Source organism: Mesoplodon bidens, assembly GCF_964165515.1.
Source record: "Mesoplodon bidens genome assembly, chromosome: 1".
NCBI lineage: Eukaryota > Metazoa > Chordata > Mammalia > Artiodactyla > Ziphiidae > Mesoplodon > Mesoplodon bidens.
Window position 1 is genome coordinate 205,817,134 of NC_138176.1, and position 25,819 is coordinate 205,842,952.

At 35.5% G+C, this 25,819-nt stretch overlaps 1 protein-coding gene across 2 annotated transcripts in view; it reads left to right on the forward strand.

Annotated features, from left to right (window-relative positions):
- Positions 1–25,819, forward strand: part of CCSER1 (coiled-coil serine rich protein 1) — a 1,188,125-nt gene that overhangs the window by 713,185 nt on the left and 449,121 nt on the right. The gene's annotated exons all lie outside the window — the stretch shown is intronic.

The following is a 25,819-nucleotide window of genomic DNA, read 5'->3' on the forward strand; positions in this document are numbered from 1 at the left end:
TGATCTTTTTTATATATTGTTGAATTCAGTTTGCTAACAATTTTTTGAGGATTTTTGCATCCGTATTCATTAGAGATATTGGCCTATAATTTTCTCTTTTTTTTTTAATGTTTGTCTGGTTTTGGTATCAGTTTGTTGTCTGGGTCTCATGGAATGAATTTGGGAGTATTCCCTTATCTTTAGTTTTTTGGAATACTGTGAGAAGGATAGGTATTAGCTCTTGTTTATATGCTTGGTATAATTGCCCTGTGAAGCCATTCAGTCCTGGACTCTTATTTGTTGGGAATTTTTGATTACTTATTTAATTTCACTACTAATGATTTATCTGTGCAGATTAGCTACTTCTTCCTGATTCAGTCTTGGAAGATTGTATGTTTCTAGAAATTTGTCCATTTCTTCTAGGTTCCATAAACAAAGATCAGTACTTTAAAATCTGATAAACTTGCTGTTTAAAATACTGGTCTTTGTTTATTTTTTTTCAGAGCAATTATAATTATGAATAATCATACGAGTATTATAAACATAAGCAAATGAAAGGTACTGTATTTCCCAGTGGAGAGAATAACGACTAATATTTATTAGGTGCTACTGTGTGCCAAGCAATATTCTAAATGCTTTATGTGTTGTCTCATGTAATCTTAAACAAAAACAAGATAGATTCTATTATTCTCATTTTACAGAGGAGGATATTAAGGCACAGCAAGGTGATGTAAAATTCCCAAAGTGATACATACGAGTGATGAGAGAGCTGGGTTATGAATCCAAGTGGTCTTGATTCCAGAAGTCACCCCCGATCACTTCACTATATGGCGCCCCCAATAGAATGCAATAAACTGAATCCATGGTTATGCTGCTGAAAGAATTCCAAATTTTAGTGACTTCAGTATCTTTTATTTGTTTCTTTATTGCTCATGTCTATTGCTGGCCAACACACAGCTCTCCGCCCTCACTGTAAGACTCAGGTTGATGGAACAATCTTCATCTGTTATGTTGCAGCCTATGAGAGAAAGAGTGTCATAAATTGCTCAATGGGTCTTAAACTTCCACTCAGAAATGTCATATGACACTTCTCACGTTTCATTGGTCAAAATAAATTAAGTTGTATAGTCACAGCTAGTAAAATCCAAAGGGCAGGGAGGACAAATCAGTCATATGCCCAGAAGTGGGAAAACCATGAAAAACTGGCACACAGCACCAATGACTACTCTTACAACTTTCTTCTTTTCTCTGAAATAAGCTGGTTTTAATTAAAATGTGACAATTACTATTTGGTAAGTATGCTGACATAAACATCATTAGATTCCGTCATAGTTTGCAGAAAAACGTAATTCAAAAATTTCTAATTCTGTAAGTGAATATCCCTCTGTAAAATGTGTGTATGTAATGCTGTCTCAATTTTTGACATATGACATACATATATTCCTTGTACCATATTCTTCAGATATATTTCAGTCATTTCACTAGATTTTGAAATATTTCTATTTTTAATAAAACATTTCTGTTTATAATCAACAATCTACTGAGTTGCTTAGCATTTGTTGATGTTACCACAGTAATATTCTAGCTTGTTTTAACTAAAATAAATGATCATACCCATATCTATAATAGAGAGTTTTTTTCTAGGCTACTTGATTCTAAGTATCATTAGTGTACTTGTCAGAATAATTCATAGTGACAGTGCTATTCCACCAACATTTTTTAGTCATTCACCTCCTTAAACCTTATCATTAAGCACATTTTTCCTCTAGAAGTATCTCTAGAGATTTTAAGTGACTAGTATAATATTTTAAATGTGTGAACAAAAATGACTTTCTTGTTCCCAAACAATATGCTATGCTTGATTCAGAAAGAGATCATTTGCATCAACTGAAACAAATAGGTTTCCTTTAATTTTTTCCCCTCTCATTTAATGTTAAAGCCTTACCAAATTATCTCCTAAGTCATGTATTATAGTTTCAACTTTTATGATGCAAACAACAATCACCTTCAGTTCCCACAATACACAATATACATTTTTCTTTAATGAGAAAATTATCTATTGAAACTTTAATTTGTAAACAAATCAATCTACATTGTTCTGCATGCCTTCTTTTTACTGTTTGAATATAAAGTGAAATTCTTGGTATTATTTCCTTCCAGTCTATAATTTATTTGTTGATTCCAATATACTAATTGAATCAAGCTATTTGTATTGTAAGTAAAATAGTTAGGTCAACATTCATTATATCAGTAGGGTAGTTTGCATTACCAAAGCTATCATTTACTTTAGCTTTAGTCTAAATATAATAATAATATATATTTGTATATATATGAAATTAGGATTCTCACTATTTTAGACTTATCTTTTCCAAATTCATATTCAGAATATAGCAAATAATTATGTAAGTTGAAAGAGAGCATTAATCAAAATGTTAGGAATATATATTTTGTATTCTCAATATTTTATTCACATTTATACTTGTTTACATTTGTATCATACAAGATGAAAAGAAAATTTGTAAATACTAGAAGTATTATTGTTCTATGTATTCCTGTCACAGTTTTGAATTGTATCAATAGAATTTTTAAATATACAAATTATGGGGCTTCCCTGGTGGCGCAGTGGTTGAGAGTCCGCCTGCCGATGCAGGGGACACGGGTTCGTGCCCCGGTCCGGGAGGATCCCACATGCCGCGGAGCAGCTGGGCCCGTGAGCCATGGCCGCTGAGCCTGTGCGTCCGGAGCCTGCGCTCCGCAAGGGGAGTGGCCACAACAGTGAGAGGCCCGCGTAACGCAAAAAAAAAAAAAAAAAAAAAACAAATTATGGAAAGATATTAATCCCTTATGGAAAGATACTAATCCCTAATGTTTGTCAGTAATTAATTTTCTAAGTTTTAAAATATAGATTGACATTCTTAAGCAATTTTTATGCATTAGAAATATCAAAAAAGCAGAAATAGAAAAATGAAAACCACCAAATCATTGAGTATTTAGTAAGAGGTTATTGTGCATGTAAGAGCAATTTGCAAACTGGGTGCCTTCAAAATCAAAGACTAATATGAAGTTTAGGGGCATGATGTAACAGGGTGACTTAAAAGTGAAAGTGAGGATGTTGTTTACTGTTTATAATAATTTGTTATTACAATGGGTGCTTCTAGAAGGCAGGGGATTGGTTAAATTGATTATCTCATACCACTTTTAGGAAGATGACTTGTTTCTTTTATGATTGTCAGAGTCATTTACAGGAAATAACCCAAGTCAGGTTTTGATTACATTCATGAAATCAGCTAGATTTAGTTTGCTTATGTGACTTGAATGGTTTTGTCTGCTCAGGGAATTCTCAAGTCCGGTCTCCATTTTGTATCTGATTTAATAATTCCCCACTTTTGGCCATTCTTTTAGTAGGCTGAGAGTATGACCAGGTAGTATGGCGTGACTCTTGGTTACCATTCTTGATGCCAGAAAATCATTTATTTGTTGTTTCCACCAGTTGAGTCATCAGGAAGGAAGGTCATTAGTTGCTGTTAGCAACAATTGCATTATCATCATAGGCTTGGGTGGTAATATCACTGAGCTCTTCAAGTTTTCTAATCCTGATGGATATCATTTGATATGAGAGTGACTGCTGAAAGACACTTAAAATCTTTGAGAGAACACAACACACTAGAGAGGTTGATATGTTGAATATAAGGAAAATAACATACAAGGATTAAAAAATTCCCCGGAATAAAGAGTCCCAGAAGCCAGGGTGTAATCAACTAAATAACCTAAATGGGTTATAATCAGATTCAAGTTTTACCATTTGAAGTCAATCTACTTTTATTTTTTTTATAAATATATTTTATTTTATTTATTTTTGGCTGCATTGGGTCTTCATTAACTGCATGTGGACTTTCTCTAATTGCTGCAAGTGGTGGCTACTCTTCATTGCAGTGTGTGGGTTTCTCATTGTGGAGCATGGGCTCTAGGCACACAGGCTCAGTAGTTGTGGCACACGGACTTAGTTGCTCTGTGGCCTGTGGGATCTTCCTGGACCAGGGATCGAACCTGTGTCCCTTGTATTGGCAGGCAGATTCTTAACCACTGCACCACCAGAGAAGTCCTGCTTTTATTTATTTACTAAGGTGCTTGCTGTATTAGCAATCACATATCACATGATTATTTAGGACAGGATGAACATGAGGAATTTTTTTAATTGAAATTTAATTTACATACAACATTATATTAGTTTTGGGTGTAAAAACATAATGATTTGACATCTGTATACATTGTGAAGAGATCACCACAATACATCTAGTTACCATCTATCACCATACAAAGTTACGAATTTTTTTTCTTGTAATGTGAACTTTTAAGACTTACTTTCTTAACAGCTTTCAAATTCGCAATACGATATCATTGATTGTAGTCAATATGATGTACCTTATGTCCCAATGACTTATTTATTTTATAACTAAAATTTGTATCCCTTGATCCCTTTCACCCATTTCTCCCACCCCCAACCACCCTGCCCTCTCGCAACCTTCAATCTATTGCCTGTATCTATGAGTTTTGTTCCTTTGTTTTCTTTTTCAGATTCCACATATAAGTGAAATCATATGGTATTTGTCTTTAACTTATTTCACTTAGGATAATACCCTCAAGGTCTATCCATGTCGTCACAAATGGCAAGATTTAATTCTTTTTTATGGCTGAGTGGTATTCCATTGTATCTATATAACACATCTTTCTTACTTATCCGTCAGTGAAAACTTAGGTTGTTTCCATATCTTGGCTATTCTAAACAATGCTGCAGTGAACATAGGGGTCCATATATCCTTTCAAATTAATGTTTTTGTTTTCTTTGAATAAGCACCCAGAAGTGGAATTGCTGGATCATGTAGTAGTTCTATTTTTAATTTTGGGGGGAACCTCCATACTGTTTTCCACAGTGGCTGTACCAATTTACCTTCCCACCAACAGTGCATTAAGTTTCCCTTTAATCCACATCCTCACCAACACTTGTATATTTTGTCCTTTTCATAATAACCATTCTGACAGGTGTGAGTGATATCACATTTTGTTTTGATTTATGTTACTCTGGTGATTAATGATGAGCATCTTTTCATGTGTCTGTTGGCAATCTGTGTGGCATCTTTGGAAAAATGTCTGTTTGGATTCTCTGCCTATTTTGTAATCAGATTTGTTTGTTATTGAGTTGTATGAGTTATTTTTATGTTTTGGGTATTAACCACTTATCAGGGACATGATTTTCAAATATCTTCTTCCATCAGGTAGGTTGCCTTTATATTCTGTTGATGGTTTTGTTTGCTATGCAGAAGCTTTTCAGTTTGATGTAGTCCCATTTATTCATTTTTGCTTTTGTTTCCATTGTCTTTGGAGTCAGATTTTGTTTGAAACATCACCAGGAGTAGTGTCAAGAAGCTTACTGTATATGTTTTCTCCCAGAAGTTTTATGATTTCTGGTTTTACATTCAAGTCTTTAATCCATTTTGAATTACGTTTGTGTAGGGTTTAAGATAGTGGTCCAGTTTTATTATTTTGCATGTGGCTGGCCAGTTTTCCCTACACTATTTATTTATTTATTTTTAAAGATTTAATTTTATTTATTTTTGGCTGCATTGGGTCTTGGTTGCACACAAGCTTCTCTTTGTGGTGGCTTCTCTTGCTGCAGAGCACAGGCTCTAGGTGCACGGGCTTTGGTAGTTGTGGCACACGGGCTTAGATGCTCTGCGGCAAGTGGGATCTTCCCAGATCAGGGATCAAACCTGTGTCCCCTGCATTGGCTTGTGGATTCTTAACCACTATACCACCAGGGAAGTCCCAACCCCTACATCATTTATTGACAAGACTGTCCTTTCCTCATTGTATACACTTGTGTCTTTTGTTATAAATTAATTTACCATCCATGCTTAGGTATACTTCTCGGATCTCTGTTCTATGTCATTGATCTGTGTCTGTTTTTATGCCAGTACCACACTGTTTTGATTATTACAGCTTTGTAATATGGTCAAATCAGGAAGAATGATGCCTCCAACTTTGTTCTTCATTATCAGATTGCTTTGGCTCTTTGGGAATTTTGTGGTTCCATAGAAATTTTAGGTTTGTTTGTACTACTTCTATGAAAAATGCCATTGGAATTTTGATAGGGATTCCTTTGAGTAATATTAACATTTTTCAATATTCTTCCAATCAATGAGTATGGAATATCTCTCCATTTATGTGTATCCTCTTCAATTTCTTTCATTAATATCTTACAGTTTTCAAAGTGTAGATTTTTCACATCATTGGTTACATTTATTCCTAAGTATTTTATTATTTTTGATGCAATTGTAAATGGGATTGTCTTTGTAATTTTTATTTCTGATAGTTTTTCGTTTGTACAGAAAAATGCAAAGATTTTTGTATATTGATTTTTTTTTCTCTGCAACTTTACAAAATTTGTTAGTTCTAACAGTTTTTTTTTGGTGGAGTCTTTAGAGTTTTCTTTATATAAAAACATGTCTACAAACAGTGACAGTTTCACTTCTTCCTTTCCAATTCTGATGACTATTTCTGTTTCCTTCCTAATGGGTCTGGCTATGATTTCCAATACTATGTTGAATAAAAGTGGTGGGAGTGGAATCCTTCTCTTTTTCCTGAATTTAAGAGTTAAACATTTTTGTAGTAACCTATGAGGGAAAAGATCCTGAAAAAAAAAAAAATATATATATATATATATGTATAACTGAATCACTTTGCTGTACACCTGAAACTAACACAGCCTTGTTAATCAACTACACATCAATTAAAAAAAATAAGGGGTAAACTGAGGTTTTTTTGCCATTGAGTATGATGTTACCTGTGAGCTTTTCCTATATGGCCTTTATTATGTTGAGGTGTGTGCCCTCTATAACCACTCTGTTGAGAGTTTTTATCAAAAATGTTTGTTGAATTTTGTCAAATGCTTTTTCTGCATCTATTGAGATAATTCCATGATTTTTATTCTTCATTTTGTTAATGGGGTGTATCACATTGATTGATTTGAGGATGTTGAACCATCCTTGCATCTCTAGAATAAATCCCACTTGATTGTGGTGTATTATCCTTTTAATGTATTGTCAAATTTGATGTGCTAATTTTGTTGAGGATTTTCACATCTTCGTTATATTAGCTGTATATTGTCCTGTAATTTTCTTTTTCTGTTATGCCCTTGTCTAGTTTTGGTATCAAGGTAATGCTGGCCTCATAAAATGAGTGTTGAAGTGTTTCTTCCTCTTCAAATATTTGAAATCATTTGACAAGTGTAATTATTAGCTCTTCTTTAAATGTTTTTTAGAATTCACCAGTGAAGCCATGTGGTCCTGGGCTTTTGTTTTGGGAGAGCTTTTTGATTACTGACTCAATCTTCTTACTGGTAATCAGTCAATTCACATTTTCTGTTCTTCATGATTTAGTCTTGGGAGATTATAAGTTTCTAGGAATTTATCCATTTCTTCTAGGTTGTCCAATTTGTTGGCACATAATTTTATTTAATAGTTTCTTATGATCTTTTGTACTTCTTGGTTATCAGTGGTAATTTCTTCTCTTTAATTTCTGATTTAATTTATTTTAATGTGCTCAGCGGTTCTAGCTAAAGTTTTGACAATTTTATCTTTTCAAAGAACGAGCTCTTAGTTTCATTGATCTTTTCTATTGTCATTTTAGTCTTCATTTTATTTATGTACACTTAGAGCTTTATTATTTCTTCTACTAACTTCGGGCTTTGTTTTTCTTTTTCTAGTTCTTTTAGATATGAATTTATATTGTTTATTTGAGATTTTTCTTGTTTATTGAGGTAGACTTGTATCACTATAAACTTCCCTCTTAGAACAGCATTTGCTGCATTTCATAGATTTTGGTATGTTGTATTTCCACTTTCACTTGTCTCAAGGTTTTGTTTTGTTTTTTCTCCTTTGAGTTCTTCATCAACCCATTGGTTTTTTAATTGCATGTTGTTCAGTCTCCACATATTTGTGATTTTTCTAGTTTTCTACTTGTAATTAGCTTCTAGTTTCATATCATTGTGGTCAGAAAAGATGCTTGGTATGATTTCAGTATTTTTAAATTTATTGAGACTTGTTTTGTGGCCTAGTATATTATCTTTCCTGGAGAATGCTCTGTGTGCACTTGAGAAAAATGTGTATTCCACTGCTTTTGGAAGGAATGTTCTATATATGTCTACTAAATCCATCAATTCTAATGTGCCATTTATGACCAGTGATTCTTTGTTTTTCTGTCTAGGCCATCTATCCATTGTCATAAGTGGCATATTAAAGTCCCCTCCTGTTATTGTATTGCTGTCTGTTTTTCCCTTTGAGTCTTAATATTTGCTTTACATATTTAGGTGCTCCTATGTTGGGTTCATAAATAGTTAAAAAGCTTACATCCTCCTTTGAATTGACCCCTTTATCGTTATGTAATGTCCACTTTTGTCTTTTACTGCAGTCTGTTTTAAAGTCTATTTTGTCTGATATAACTATAGCTACCCCAGCTTTCTTTTGGTTTTCATTTGTGTGAAACATCTTTTTCCACTGTGTTGCTTTCAGTCTTTGTGTGTCCCTATATCTGATGTCATTCTCTTTTAGACAGCATAAAGATGGGTCTTGATATTGTATCCATTTAGCCACTCCATGTCATTTTATTGGAGAATTTAGTCCCTTTATATTTAAGGTAATTATTGATAGTATGTACTTACTGCCATTTTGTTAATTGTTTTCTGACTGTTTTGTCTTTTCTGTTCCTTCTGTTCTTTTCTGTTCCTTTCTTCTACTGCTTTCTTCTCTTGTGTTTTGATAACTTTCTCTAGTGTTATGCTTAAATTCATTTCTCATTATCTTTTTTGTATTTACTACAGGTTTTGACTTTGTGGTTACCATGAGGCTTAGTCTGTTTTAAGTTAATAGCAAGTTACATTTGAATGCATTCTAAAACTCTCTGTTTTTACTTTGCCCCAACATTTGATGTTTTTAATGTCACGTTTTACATCTTTTTGTGTATCCCTTAACTAATTTTTGTAATTTTAATTATTTTTACTAATTATGTCTTTTATCCTCTATAGCTAGCTTTATAAATGATTAATCCACTTTCCTTACTATATATTTATTTTTCCCAGTGAGATTTTTACATTCATATGTTTCCTTACTAATTAATGCCCTTTCTTTTCAGCTTAAAGAAGTTTCTTTAACATTTCTCATAGGGCTGGTTTAGTGAGGATTAACTCTTTTAGCTTTTGCTTGTCTGTAAAACTTGTTATCTCCCCTTCAATTCAGAATGATAACCTTGCTGCGTAGAGTTATTCTTGCTTCAAAGTTTGTTGTTGTTGTTGTTTCGTTTTGTTTTGTTTTTTCTTTGAGCACTTTGAATATATCACACCACTTCCTTTTGGCCTGGCATTGAACTCTTGAGTGGCCCACACAGCAATGAGCATGAAGGTTATCCGTGTATAATCTGTGAGGCCATTTCTCTGAATTCTACTAGTTGATAACAAAGACTCAAAGCCAATTAATAAGATTAGAATCTGATAATGGATAAACTGTAGCTTTCTATTGAAACAGTAGTTTCCATAGTCATCCCATGTTTCTCAAAAATATTTACAGTGAAACTGATTCATTTTGTAAAATAAGTCTTATTAAATTTGGATTTAATATTTACAGAAATGTAGTAAGAATATTAATTCTATGCATATATTCAAACATAACATTTCAGTCAAAGCTTTGGTAATATCCAAGGGCCTTTATTGGCTCCATAAAGTCAACCTTAGTTCTTTAAAATTGTCTGGTAATAAGGATTCTCAGATGAGATCTTTCAAGTATCTTTAGGCTATGAAGCCAGGCTCAGGACTTGTCTAAGTTTGTACTTACAGTGAGAGCGGATTATTTAACTTACGTAAATGCATACATTGTCATGAAAAATAAAACTATTTAATGAGTGTGTCTTAATTCTGGAGGGATCAGGTAGGAAGAAAAAGATAAATGTTTTAACTTTTGTTTACAAAACTACAAATTGCTGTAAGTTGTAAATAGCTTAAAAGAGAGGAGAAAAATGGATTCTTTAAATCTGGAAAAGAAATCATTAAAGACCCAACATTGTTTTAAATGAAGTCATACAAATTATAATTACCAGTTCATTCAGTCTCCTGTAATTAAATTTTGTTTGGCTTCATCTTGGATGAGAAACTTATGCATCAATCAGTTTTCCATTAGAGTTTTAGAAATTCTTACCCAGTTCAGTATTATTATCTTAACATTATCAGAAACCTGTATTTTAGAGTACTTGTCAAGATCTTTTCCATGAATCTCTTTGAAGATGTATTTTTACCTGTAGTTGATTGTAAATACCCATTATCACATCATACATCTCCACCAGGTACAGTGTTGAGTGATTATCTCTATCAGAGGTGCAAAAGACGCAGTGACACTTTCGTTTCATTGCAAAACAGATTGGGATAGAGGTGTGTAGAAAGAATCACAGTTAATGCCAGCTCTCTGACCCAGACTATTTTCTAGGATCCCAGTTAAAATTATATTTTAATCAAAAGAGAAGGTAAAGTGATGAGAAAAAAAAAAACCCAAAAGGTAATAGGCAGTCTTGATAACATTTTGAATGTTATATTATGGATTAATGCTTTAGAGATGAATGAGTTTGAATTTCATTTTATCATATTTCCTCTGAGCTATCACTCTGAGGTCTTATAAATTTAATTTTTTTTCTCTGAGACTAACTAAACTTGATGGAGACTGAAATGTATTTTTATTATCAACTACATCTGGTGAAAATCCAAATAAACAAAGAACAAAACTGAATTATGTTGCTGCATTCTAATATCATCACCTACTAATCAAATATAGAAACCTTTAAAAAAGGAAAACATGTTGAATTAGCACAGCCTTAGCCATCTGGTTCAGAAAGGTAGGGTGGAAGTCATCTCTGCTTTCTGTACAGGCTTGTGTAGAACTGTGGATCCAGGAGGCATATTTATAGCCCTTTAACAAGCATACATGGTAATTAAAAACAGCAAGGTTTCTGCCTGCATAGCTTGGTTATCTTGACTGTGGAGATAACCACTTTCAGCTGACCCCAGGGTACTCTTGAAAACAATGTGAGTGCACTGTAGAGTCTCTATTTGTTTATCCTACATGTAATTGAAACAGAGCTGACATGCTACTCTGGTGCTCCCCTGCCATACACTCTTAGTGAACCATATGTTACATTTCCAAGTTTCACAGGTATGGTTTAACATTGTTAATCACAAACAAGTGTGAGATTTCTCATTTCATTGTTTTTCATTCAACAATTGTTTATTGGGTGTCTCCTAGGTACTCGGGATAGGCACTTTTGTAAGCAGTGTTAGAGGGAGTATATGACTCGAAATTTCACTCAAGATTGATAGAGATTAACAGAATAAATTACAAATTTCATCTTACTAATAAGTTCCTGAGTGTGATTTCTCAGGAACATAGACATTATGAATCCTAATAGCTCACACTTCACATCAAAGTGTTGATGAACTAACCTCACATCTCTCAATGGTTCTGGACTTGTGTACTTACTTAGTAAAGTATAGAAGAAAATGGCAGTGTACCTTTAACCCATTGCTGCTTTTCTTAGCACTCATGTCCAAGAAGAGGTAATAAAACTTACTTTTGAAAAAGTACTCAGTAACTGAATAGTTTGTCTAGGAACTCCATTCAAAAGATAAATCTTTGGGACGAAAGGGAAGAAAATGCTGTGAAGAACATAAGCATCTTTTCAATAGAGAATGTTTTGAAAAGTAGAAGAAAAAATGTTCAGTTGTCTTCTTCCTTTTGTTAAAACGTTTCTTGAGAAAGAAGAGTACCGAAAGTGTGGGTAAAGTGTTTTTCTATGCAAGTTCTCATAAAATCTATTGGCAACATATTCTGTAGAAGGTTCACAAGGTTTGTTAGAAGTCCAATATGATAAAGGAAGAAAGAAATATATTTTGTAAACAGTAATGAAGACATGCTATAGAAAGCCATATTTGATTAACTCTTGGTGTGTCCTTCAAAGAGAAATAGACTTTGATGTCTGGTTTCCTGTAGACACATTTGAAGACTTTCAGTGAGCATGGATAGTTGTGATTTTTATTCTCAGTGCTTCTAAATGCCGTATTCTGTTTTTTATTATTGCAAGTAGAAGATTTTCTAAGGAGGCAATATTGAGGTAATTATTACACATGAGCTCTAATGTTTAGGCTAACATTTCCTGATGTAGGTATTTTTCTTTCAGCATCTTTGTTTTGAAAGATAAATAACTGGTTGACAGTTTTTGGTTTGACAGTTGGGTTTCACCTGGTTGAAATGCATGAACATTTCTTCCAGTTAGTGACATTATTGATGGCTTTATCAAGCTGACAGATGACGATGATTTGTCCCAAGAGTTGGTTTCATATTTAGAAATACACTGCATTGGAGGAGAAAGAGACCCAGGGCCTGGAAGGTGCAGAGCTGTACCCACATTTCCCGTAGAACTTTGGAACATCTATCAACAGACATGTGACAATATACAAAGAACAAACAACAGTGTAGAGGCTTTCACAATGCAATACAAAGCTCAGATACAAATATGCATCCTAGTGTTTGGAAGTTGATACCTCTCTTACTGAAGGAAGAAATTTTAGTGAAAAAGAAGTGTGATGTCAAAGAGACAAATCAGCAAGCAAAAAAAAAAATGTATAATGTGAACAAAAGACTTGGAAGACAAGTGCTCAGATGCAACCCACAAAATGAAATCAGCTGTTTGCGCAGTGTTGCCATGAATCTACACACATTTTAAATGTATTCAAATATTTTGTATTTTACAATAAAAAGTCTTTTTAATTTTGTTATTCATTTCTCATGTTTCATTATGTCCTTTTTAATGTACCTCTTTATTGTTCATTATTTTATCTTTTATGGTAAAATTGCCTTGCAGCCAACTAGTTACATGGCGAAAATGTTTGCAGAAAAGATGCTTGTGGCAAAGATGTCTATGAACCTGATACTTAAGATACTGAACATGAACTTTCCCAGTCATAGTAAGATAACTCTAGTATTCTCTGAATGTTAGTTTTATATATACACACACACAGCATACACTAACACACCTTTATTTTCCCATCTTACTATCATGAATAGGAACAAAACACTTGTCCATTTTTCATGGAATATTAAGAAAGAAAAACTCAACTTAAATCACATTGCAAGAAAATTTGCTGGTAACGGAGCCTTTCATGGAGGCATAAATCAATCAGAGATGATTAAAGTCATTTTGTTGATTCAGTAGCAAAGTATTTATTAAAAGGTAGCAAAGTATTTATTAAAATGTGGCAAAGCAAATGCTTGAAAAGAAAATATTGTCTAAATTTAAGAGGGGAGAGCCAGAGGTTGAAAATCTCTAGGTAACTTATGTTAATTCCTTTTTATTACCCTTCTTAGAGCAATGAAACTCAATCAGAAGCAATTTCCCATCCACCCCCTCACCCTCCCAGGGAGCATCTGGCAGTGTCTTGAGACTTTTTTGGTTATCACAGTTGGAGAATGTTACTGGCATCTAGTGGGTAGAGGACAGGGATGCTCCTTAATATCCTACAATGCACAAGACAACTACCAACAGCAAAGAATTATCTAGCCCAACATGTGAATATAGCCAAGGCAGGAAACCTGCTTTAGATGTTAGCTGTGAACAATGATGAAATCTTTATTGATAACTAAGATGTTTTATAGCACTTGTCAGGAGAATAACAAAGGGCCTTGTTTACTATCTCACAGTGTTACTTTCTGCCTGGGAAAGCATGATAATGTCATACTCCTAGACACATTGTTTCTCTAGTCCCCTTCTTACAACTGACTCAGAACTGAGTCTGTTTTAGCTCAAGGTAGACTATCATGTTCTCCAAGGTTACCTCTGAAGAGTTCTGTTTTCAGCCCATCACCTTCCCATGACAATGTTTGAGTCAAGGTATTTAGGGAAATAAATTTTAATTATAGACTGCTTTTACATGTGCTTCTACCTGCCTCCATCAAGCTCCAGAAGACCATATACATACTGTATCCTAGAAACACACTTGAGATCCACACAGACAGAAATCTAAAAATGCTTCTGAGCTTTAAATATTTTTTTCAAAACTCTGAATTTAGGGATGATAGGAAGAAATTATGTAGATCACTTCTTTCTTCAATATTTGTTTATTTTTATGTTTATGATTTCTTTCCTTCTACTAACTTTGGGTTTTTTGGTCTTCTTTAGTTGCTTTAGTTGTAAAGTTAGGTTGTTTGAAAATTTTCTGGTTTCTTGATGTAGGATTGTATTGCTGTAATCTTCCCTCTTAGAACTGCTTTTGCTGTATTCCATAGATTTTGGATCATTGTGTTTTCATTGTCATTTGTCTCTAGGTATTTTTTGATTTCCTCTTGGATTTTCTCAGTGATCCATTGGTTGTTTAGTAACATATTGTTCAACCTCCATGCGTTTTTGTTTTTTACAGGTTTTTTTTTTCCTGTAACTGATTTCTAATCTCATAGTGTTGTGGTTGGAAAAGATGCTTGATATGATTTCAGTTTTCTTAAGTTTACCAAGGTTTGATTTGTGGCCCAAGATGTGATCTATCATGGAAAATGTTCCACGTGTACTTGAGGAGAAAGTGTATTCAGCTACTTTCGGATGGAATGTCCTTTAGATGTCTAATTAAGTCTATCTGGTCTAATGTGTGATTTAACGCATGTGTTTCCTTATTAATTTTCTGTCTGGATGATCTGTCACGGTGTAAGTGGGACATTAAAGACAATATTGTCTTACTGTCAATTTCCCCTTTTATGGCTGTTAGCATTTGCCTTATGTATTGAGGTGCTCCTATGTTGGGTGCATATATATTTACAGTTGTTATATCTTCTTCTTGGTTTGATCCCTGTATCATTATGTAGTGTCCTTCCTTATCTCTTATAACAGTCTTTATTTTAAAGCCTATTTTATCTGATATGAGTACTGCTACTCCAGCTTTCTTTTGATTTCTATTTACATGGAATATCTTTTTCCAGTCCGTTAACTTTCAGTCTGTATATGTCCCTAGGTCTGAAGTGTGTCTCTTGTAGACAGCATATATATGGGTCTTGTTTTTGTATCCATTCAGCCAGTCTATGTATTTTGGTTGGAGCATTTAATTCATTTACGTTTAAGGTAATTATCGATATGCATGTTCCTATTGCCATTTTCTTACTTGTTTTGTGTTTGTTTTTATAGATCTTTTTTCTTCCCTTCCTCTTTTGTTCTCTTCTCTCCTCATTTGATGATCATCTTTATTGTTCTGTTTGGGTTGCTTTTTCTTTTTTGTGTGTGTATCTACTGTAGTTTAGGGGTTTACTGTTCCCATAAAGTTTTGTTATAGCAGTCTGTATAGCTACAAGGTTGTTTTAAGTTGCTGGTCTCTTTCCCACCTAGAGAAGTTCCTTTAGCATTTGTTGTAAAGATGGTTTGGTGGTGCTGAGTTCTCTTAGCTTTTGCTTCTCTGTAAACTTTTGATTTCTCCGTCAAATCTGAAAGAGAGCCTTGATGGGTAGAGTATTCTTGGTTGTAGGTTTTTCTCTTTCATCTCTTGAAATGTATTGTTCCACTGCCTTCTGGCCATTCAGAGTTTCTGCTGAAAAATCAGCTGATAACCTTATGGGGATTCCCTTGTATGTTATTTGTGGCTTTTCCCTTGTTGCTTTTAATATTTTTTTTGTCTTTAATTTTTGTCAGTTGGATTAATATGTGTCTCGGCATGTTCCTACTTGGACTCATCCTGTATGGGACTCCCTGCACTTACTGGACTTGAATGAGTGTTTCCTTTCTCATGTTAGGGAAGTTTTCAGCTATAATATCTTCAAATATTTTCTCAGGCTCATTTACTCAATATTTCACTAGCCGTTTATCTTATGAAAGATGATTGGATCAGTATATCACAAAAAGTTGAAAGAATTATTTTTTTATATAAAAATTTATTTATTTATTTTTGGCTGTGTTGGGTCTTCTTTGCTGTGCGTGGGCTTACTCTCATTGTGGCAAGTGGGGGCTACTCTTCATTGTGGTGCATGGGCTTCTCGTTGCAGTGGCTTCTTTTGTTGCAGAGCACAGGCTCTAGGTGTGCGAGCTTCAGTAGTTGTGGTGCACGGGCTTAGTTGCTCCGCAGCATGTGGGATCTTCCCGGACCAGGGCTCAAACGCGTGTCCCCTGCATTGGTAGGTGGATTCTTAACCACTGTGCCACCAGGGAAGTCCCAAAAGAATTCTTAATATGGTTCTGATCCTGGGTATCTCAAAAAATGGATAATGTTAGCTTAATATTTTTCCTCTTAGTTCACACAAATCGTGCTTTCAGCTTCCACTTAGTGTGGGACTGAATGAAAATATGTACCAAGTGAGAAACAAATGTAATGCATAGGTGGTCTCCATCTCTTTGTGAATTATTCTTTGTAAATCCTAGTGAAGCAAGTTTCACCTACTGATATGTAAAAAAATTTAAATCTATTATAATCGCTTTGAAATTCATTCTTGTGTATAGATGGCAAGCAGTTTATTTATTTAAAAATAAAGAAGAATGACCACTAAGTGATAAAATGATTGATTTTCATCAAAACTCCTATTCTGTAGAGTTGACCAGTGACTTAAATAGCAATACCATGCAGAATAAACACTTCTCTGAAGGCATATTTAGTATGAGTACCTAAAGTGAAGAGCTGAAAACACACACTCAGACACACACGCACACACACACACATACACATACAGATGAGAGTAGAGAGAGAGAAAAGGCTGAAAATACCAATATTTTTCTGTATCCAGGTGTTTGTTTTGAGACTGTGATTTATCTGCCCTTTTTACTTACGGCTACTAATTTTTTCCTATAATGAACACATATGTTTTATGATAAGGGAGTGAGATTTATTTTTTAAATATATGAGGGAGACCACATTTGATAACATATAAAGCTAACAGCCAGAGGGCTGATGCTCAAAATTCTCCAATGACTTCTAACCTCACTGTGGGTGCAACTTGAAGTCCTTACACAGCTTACCCCCACCCCATTCACTTCTCCAACCTCTTCAACTTCCCTCTCCACCCATAGGACTTTGCTGTTACTACACTGCCTTTGTTTCTTCTCCGTGCACGTATCTCCAGCCTCGGGGATTCGGCTCCTCTGATCCTTCTGCCTGGTATTATCTTCTGCCAGATACCATCATGCTTAGTGCCTCACCTCTTAGAGTCTTTCATGGACTAAATAATATTGTACATATTCAGCTCACATTCCCTGTTTCCCCTTCTTGCTTAGTTTTTCTCCTTAGCCCTTGTCACCATCTAACATGTTAATATTTTATGTATGTATTCCCTGTCTCCCTATTTGGATACAAACTCAAGGAAGGCAGGGATTTTAGTCTTTTTTCTTTTTTTCATTACTATACCTCTGCACTTAGTAGAGCAGCTGGTCAGAAGCAGACACTCAGTAAGTATCCTATGAATGAAGAATGCCAGGGGCCTGCAAAGCACAAGGCAGATGTCGCTTTTCAGGAGTGCCATGCTTATTTGGTTTTAATCCCGGATACAAGATATGGAAAATCACTCCCAAGAGACTGCAGCAGGCAAACAATAGCTCACAGAATAAGGCAAATTGACTGAAGGAAATTAAACCAGCAAGCATAGACATCCTGCAATTTCAGGTCACATTAAATCAAAGTCCCAACAGTAAACACTCCCTCGAAGTGCTTCTCAAACTTTTCATATTGTGTCACCTATAGAAAATGATAATATTTGAATAGCATATTGGGGTAAATGGACAAAGTTGCTTGTGTCCAGAAGATACTACCGCAAGATATTCCACTCTGACAGGTATCTCATTACCCTTATAATAATATCTAAAATCCTTCATCTGGTTTATAACCTATGTGATCTGATTCTTGATTTTATTTTACTATTTTTGTATTTTTATTTTTATTGAAGTATAGTTGATTTACAATGATATGGTAATTTCTGCTGTATGGAAATTTCTCCGAAGAAGAAATACAAATGGCCAATAGGCACATGAAAAGATGCTCAACATTTCTAATTCTTAGAAAAATGCAAATCAAAAGTACAATGGGGTACCACTTCACACCGGTCAGAATGGCCATCATTAAAAACTCTACAAATAACCAGTGCTGGAGAGGGTGTGGAGAAAAGGGAACCCTCCTATACTGTTGGTGGGTACATAAATTGGTATAGCCTCTATGATTCCCGATTTTAAACTGACAGTGTCCCCGGGTGGAGAACCTTTGTGTCTCTTCAAATATTTAGGTAACATCCAGCCTAACAGATCATTGCATGTTGACATACAAAATGATCAAGAACTAGGACATCTGCTTTGGCTCCTGAAAATAATAAATTAATTTAAATTTGCACCTGCAATGAACTTGAAAAAGTCATTCGCCCAGTTGGGAAAAATAGAGAATAATGCCTTAGAGTTTGAAGAGGCACTTTGAGCTACTGGAAAGAGCTTCTAAATTAGCTAGGGGACATACAAATTCCAGTACCTAATTAAGAGCACCTTTTGGACACATTTGTAGAATCCTTTTGGGGCTATTTTTGAAAATGTGTTTATGGTGTACATCAAGTTTTGTTTAATGTTTAAGACTCATGAATTTTCTCTGTATTAGAAATAATCCTTATTTTATGATCGCTCACAATCCAAATGTAAAGTACATGGGCAAAGCAACTACACATTAAGGTAACTGTCGCTCTCTGCCACACCAGCTTGTTGTGATAAGATTCGTAAGTAACCAATCCTCTGCTAGTTTCCCTATCTCCTTTCTAAATTCTCTAGGAACTGAAAAACAGCAACAAGAACAAAAACCCAGCAGGGTAACGTGGCTCAGCTCTTGTCCTCAAAGTGCTGTGGCTATTGGTTATATCCCATGTGGTTTTCCTATCTACCCTTTGGGTAAGGTCTGTCTAGGAACATTAGATGACATGTCTATGATTGAGTTTATAATAAACTTTTTGTTTCCTTGCACTAGAGCTCTGGGGCAGGGCATGTGTTATGGGGGAAGGGATGCTTCACTGTAATTCAGCCAGGTGGCTGAGGCCTACTTGCCAACCTTAGAGGCAGGCTTCCATCCTTCTATCCCTGTTTGTGCTTACATTATTAAAGTGTATGTTTCAAAAAGTTAAAAACATACTTCATACAACTATAAAATGAATGAGTGTCTGTCAAAGATTTTATTCAATACAGTAATTAATTAGGTTATCAGTGAGATGCTAAAATTCTTTCAAATTGCATTTGAGTAACTAGAAATTTATAGGCAATGAAGAAAGCTAGAATAAGATTGCTGGGGTTTTCTGTTCATTAGACAGAAATTATTTGCATCTCTTCTGTAAATTCTATATGGTTACATCGGCTCCTACAGAATTATAAAATAGCCTCATCAATAGGGAAGTCAGTGCACCATGCACAGCACTACACAGAAAGAACACCCAGTAATCTCTTAACTTGTTTCCAACATCTGTACCCTATTATATCTCTGAGGTCATGTCCTCAAACAGCTTCCTAAAATTGTTTTTGAAGAATGTGGACTATTAGATTTTTAACTCCTTGTTTGGAATTGATTGTTAACGTTTAAAAACCTCTTTGTTATTGCTGTTATTGCTTATTTCCCGATAGTATGCCTTGAGTTAGTTCTTCCTAATGCCTCACTCTCTTAGGTGCTAGTCCTGACAATAACAAATACAAACCTCAGACCCAAATGGCCAACCCTGATGGCCTCAACCAGATATACAGCATGCGTTCAGAGAAATTCTGAGAAATACACTGCACCATCTGTCCTTACTTGAATGTTTTATTAGCGTTTTTATTAGCCTTTTGTTTGTTTGTTTGTTTGTTTGCGGTACGTGGTTCTCTCACTGTTGTGGCCTCTCCCATTGCGGAGCACAGGCTCCAGACCCGCAGGCTCAACGGCCATGGCTCACGGGCCCAGCTGCTCTGCGGCATGTGGGATCTTCCCGGACCAGGGCGCGAACCCATGCCCCCTGCATCGGCAGGCGGACTCTCAACCACTGCACCACCAGGGAAGCCCTATTAGGCATTTTATTCATCTTCTTGCTGCAGTAATAATGCATTATAAACTTTACCCAAACCCAGTGGCAGCAAACACTCATTTCTTTGCTCATGGGACTGTGGTTTGGCTATGGCTATGCTGGGTTCTACTGTGATTAACTGGGTTTGATTCCAGGCTGAGGCTCCATCTGCTTCCTCCTTTTTCTAGAACTGGGGGCCATTCAGGGCATATACTACTTGTGCTAGATTGCCAAAGGGCAGAACCATATCAAGTTGCATGATTATTGCATCACGTTTCATAGGATTCCCTTAACCAAAGTGAGTTTCTGAGCAAAGCCCACATCCATAGAGCAGGAAGTATTCTCTGCCCAAAGAGGGAGGAGGAGGAAACTTAATGTTAGATTAACAAAAATCCAAACTATCACAGACATGTATTTTAGGAATAAACTAATTCCTAGGTAATGTAGCTTAGCTAAGATAAGCACTCCCTGGGGTGAATTACACACAAGGAATCTTTTAGAATTCTAGATGGATATACAGAAGTTAATAGTAATGATATTTCTATTTCTTGAACACTTACTTCATGCTAAGTGCCAGGCACTTGGTCAGATGTTAGGACCTATTTTCTCTGATACTAAAAATAAAGCACCAGGTAAATCTTTATAGATAAACAGACTGAGGCTCACAGAGGGTAAATTGTCCAAATCTGCCACCATTAGTAGGTGGCAGAGCTGACTTTTTCTTTTACTTATAACTTACTCATGTCAGGCGTTGTACTAAATGTTTAGAGGTCTTGCACCATTTAATTCTGAAAATAACCATAGTAGGTACCTCCAATTTTTATGAGAAAACTAAGCTTAATAATATTAACTTACATGCCAAAGATAAATTAGACCCTCTTACCTGGGACTTAAGTATATAATCATGATCAGATGAAAGAATAGACCTCAAATTCTTAATGAAGTTCTGCTTCTGGGGCTTTTCTTTTTTTCTCCTCTGATAGCAATCTACTTGTCTTCCTCAGTCAATCCATATCTTGACCTTAAATCATGGTACCTCTCTTCTTCTTGCATGTGACCTCTGAGCTGTTTGCCTTAATTTTGCCTTTTGATGCAGACTCTTTGTACTCTGGATCTCCCATTTTGCTGTCTGCTTCAGACTAATAAGCCAGTTCAGTCTATTGATCATACTGTTTGCTTCAGCATTAGGTTTGCCTGTGCTTCTCCCTGAATTGTTCTCCAGCATTACATCTCAGCAAAAATGCCTAAATTCCATTCCTTGAAGATAAGGAAACAGATTTTCTTTGTAATAATTGGACACTTAATGCTATGAGTTAGGATAGAAAGATACCTGAAATTGTATTTTTCAGGGCATGTCTATTCACATTGTTTTCATTAATCATTCATTCTTTTTTTAAAAAGATTTCATTTAATGCTTTTATGTACAAAACACTGAGAAGCACAGTTCAGGAATATAGAGATGAAAATTAGACATTGCTCAGAAATGGATTCCACCATTAAGAAAATTATACTCACTAGAGAAACTACATAGCAAAATAAAACACCAGGTTTCTAACCTTTGCATCTCTCCTTTCCCTACAGTAGAGACATTTGATGCCTCACCCACATTCTGGTATTTTGTCAGTCTTTATACGTTGCCCCTATTCCTCTTCTACCTGGTCTGCATTGTTAGGCTCAGTGATACCTCCTACCTGAAAGCTTAATTGCAACTCTATTCTAAGCCAGTCTGGACTGAAGTAGGAAACAGATTTGTCTGATCTGCACCCCTCTCAGCCTGTCCCCAGTCTAGATGAATTTAGTTTTGTTTTCCTCCTTTCTATTTTTCTGTGAACTCATGCCTCACTGCTGACCAGTGGGCTTTCATGTCGTGTCAAAACTTCAGTTGCTTGCACCTCAGAGTTCTTAGTGGAGTAATGGAACCACTGTACCTGGAGTCCTGACTCTTGATCCTTGCTACAAGAGCCGGAACTATGTTCCTGTTCTTAACTATTAGACTAGACTGGGTCGAGGAGTTTCTATGAAGTTATGAAATAACTTCAGAACCTTAATGTAGCTAGGCACTGCTCTGAGTGCTTTACAAATACTACAAGGGAGGTAGCATTGTTGTCCCCATTTTGTAGGTGAGGTAACTAAGGGATAGAGAGGTGAAGTAACCCAGGCAGACTGGCTTGGTGTTCATGCACTTAACCACCATGCAACCTGCTTCTCAAGTTACATCTTCCACTTACAGCTGTGTTTTCATTACCAGCCCCTCTAACTCTAACATTGTCTGAAGTGCCTGTGCCCTCATAGGAAACAGAGCCAATGGTGACTTTGGACCCTCCGTGTCATCTCTGTTGGCCGTGGTGCATTGACAAACTGAGTTTTCCCATTAGTACCTACCTCTAGGCTCTACTTTATCCCATTATTTTTGTTATATTTCTCAGCCTCCCACATTCAATTGTTTACCTACCACCATTTTCTTCCTAGTCAGAGTTCACCTTCCCAGTAGGTACATTCTGATCTTCCTCTGTCTATCCAGTTTCTGTCAAATGATTCTGCCTAATTCCAGTATAGACCTTCTAGCTTGCCCCTTCCTCCTACTCATATATAAATATTTAAACATACATATCATGAGGTAACAACTGTCGATCAATACAACAACCAAAAAAGATCAACCATTGTGTCATTTGATCCATCTTTCAGCTTTTTACCTTATAAATGGGGGAAGTAGGTACGTCTATACCTATATTAGATGTGTTAATAAGTGTATATGTTTGAAACTTACAGAAAATGGAACCATGTGTCCAAAGCAAAAAAACAACTGTTTCAAGTGAATATTTGAATATTAATAGGTTTTATACCTTAAGTACTGACAACTTAAGAATGGATTAGAGATCATTGACAGATAATACAAATTTGACTTCAAAACAGGATTTATTAAATTGTCCATTTATACTGTAAGTTAAAATGTTGACATTCATAAATATAAAAATCAAACATGTACATGTGTTGAATTACTACTCAGCATTGCAATTACAAAAGATTAGAATATACATAATAGGCTTTAGTATCAGTATGATATAGAATTATCTTCAACAGTTCATTTGACTGATCTGAAAGTTGACAGTTGATCTCTGAAATTAATTAATTTAGATTGATCCTCTTCTCCATTTGCCTCATGGCACTAACAGGAAAAATAAGTAAGATCAGAAGAGACAATACTCACAAAGATTAGATAATCTCATTTCAGGAAATAAAACATTGTTTACAGTCCTTATTCATTGAGCACATTTTCTCTGCTAATGAGAATTCTCATTCAGTTCTCACAGTGTATGAGAAAAGTGTTGTCCCCATTTGAGAAGAAACTGCGATTTAGAGTGGTTCAATAATTTGTCCATGGTAACATGGCTGGTAAGTAGTGGAGCCAGGAATAAGCCCCAAGTTTTGTTAAATCACTGAGCATTCTGCAACATTTACATTCTCTCAGCCTCTCAATTATGATTCAATGTTTAAAAAAAAAAATCTTCTCCCATGATAAAAATAGTGAGATATGTATGAGCATGAGAAATGGAAGAGGGCAAAATTATTGATTTCTCCTTTGTTATAAAGCTGAAATGATATTTTTTGCCAAATCATAGACAAAACCATGAGTAAAATCTTATTACTTCTGTATTTAATGTACTATTTAAACACATGAAAGAATATTATTTTGACTGCATTGGCTTAATTTTTAATAGGAATATCTTTAATCTAAATTCAATATGACAGTAAATTAAAGGAGTAGTTGAAATTCTGAATATTTATGTTCTTGTTTAATTTGTTTCCCAGAATGTACCTCAGTGGGCCACATAGCTAATATTTTTACCTGAATATAATAACCACATTACGTCTGGGATAAATGTAGGGCTTGGTAACAGGCATTTGAAATATATAATGTTTAAGCAAGCAATGTATCAGAATGTACATATAGATGACAGAATATTAAGTAACGGCAAAAGACAAGATATCTTGGGGTCCTACCTTCCAATTTCTAGGTAGTATTACAGGCACGAAAGGATTGTTTTTCTACACTTAGTGTAGCCAGAGTGTGCATGTTTTTAATATAAGGCTATTTTATTTTTATTTTTTTTATTTTTTATTTTTTTGTGGTACGCGGGCCTCTCACTGTTGCTGCCTCTCCCGTTGTGGAGCACAGGCTCCGGACGCGCAGGCTCAGCGGCCATGGCTCACGGGCCCAGCCGCTCCACGGCACATGGGATCTTCCCGGACTGGGGCACGAACCCGTGTCCCCTGCATCGGCAGGTGGACTCTCAACCACTGCGCCACCAGGGAAGCCCTATAAGGCTATTTTATAATTCATTTATTCACTTTTGGATAATGAAAAATTCCACTAGTCACTGAAGGCAGTCTATTAGCATTAGTGATAATACAGCCAGAGTAGCATGAAAGGAAAAATTATAATATGAATTTAGGTAATTACATTTTATTCTATTTTAGAGAAATAAAAATCATTTAAAAAATCTGAATGCTATTATTTTTTAGTAAAATGATAATCATACTGCATTTTAGTATATTGTTAATTGATCAGATTTTTTATTTTAAGTATATATTTAATGAGTAATTATTATTGGACATTTGTAGTTTATTGAAAATCTCTTACCAATATATTTTCGTATATTGGTTTGTGTGAAGGCATTTGTGAAAACTAACGTTGGCTTTAAAATTATGAAATAAACTTGATCTGAAGATCTGTTGAGTAGCATCTTGAATCTCTTGAGGATGCGATCTAATGAAACCCTGGAACTAGGTTTCCTAAGTACCAGGCTTTCCGGAGTCTGTGATTATGGAAATTGGTATAGATGATAGATACATTTATATAGACATAGATATAATTTTTTAGTATCTGTTATGGAAGGTATTATGTCCCCCCAAAATTTGTATTTTGGAGTCCTAACCCCCAGTGCCTTAGAATGTGATATTTGGAGGTTGGGCTATTAAAGAGGTAATTAAGGGTAAATAAGCCACTTAATGAGGGTGGCCCCTCATCCAATATGACCAGTATCCTTATAAGAAGAGGGAGAGATGCCAGGGGTGCTCATGCACAGAGAAAAGGCCATGAGAGGGCACAGCCAGAAGGCAGCCATCTGCACACCAAGGAGAGAGGCCTCAGGGGAAACTAAACCAACTGACACCTTGATCTTGGACTTCTAGTCTCCAGCACTGTGAGAAAATAATTAGTGTCATTTAAGCAACCCAGTAGTATTTAGTTTTGGAGGCCTAGCAAACTAATACAGTATCTTACCATCTACTGTAATATTCAAATAAAAAATATTCTATAGAACTTCAAAAGTTAGGAGTTATTTTCAAATATTTTTTCTCCTTGTTCTTTAGATAGAGATCTAATTCTGCCATATATTAACTATGTGACCTTAAATATCTCATTTAACTTCCCTTGTATGGGGAACTTCATTTTAAAAAGTCAGAGGTTTGGGCCTCCCTGGTGGCGCGGTGGTTGGGAGTACGCCTGCCGATGCAGGGGATGCGGGTTCGTGCCCCGGTCTGGGAGGATTCCATATGCCGCGGAGCGGCTGGGCCCGTGAGCCGTGGCCGCTGGGCCTGCGCGTCCGGAGCCTGTGCTCCGCAACGGGAGAGGCCACAGGAGTGAGAGGCCCGCATACTGCAAAAAGAAAAAAAAAAAAAAAAAGTCAGAGGTTTATCTCTGAAATTGGTTCAGTTTGCTCTAAAATTTTCCGTTTTTAGTA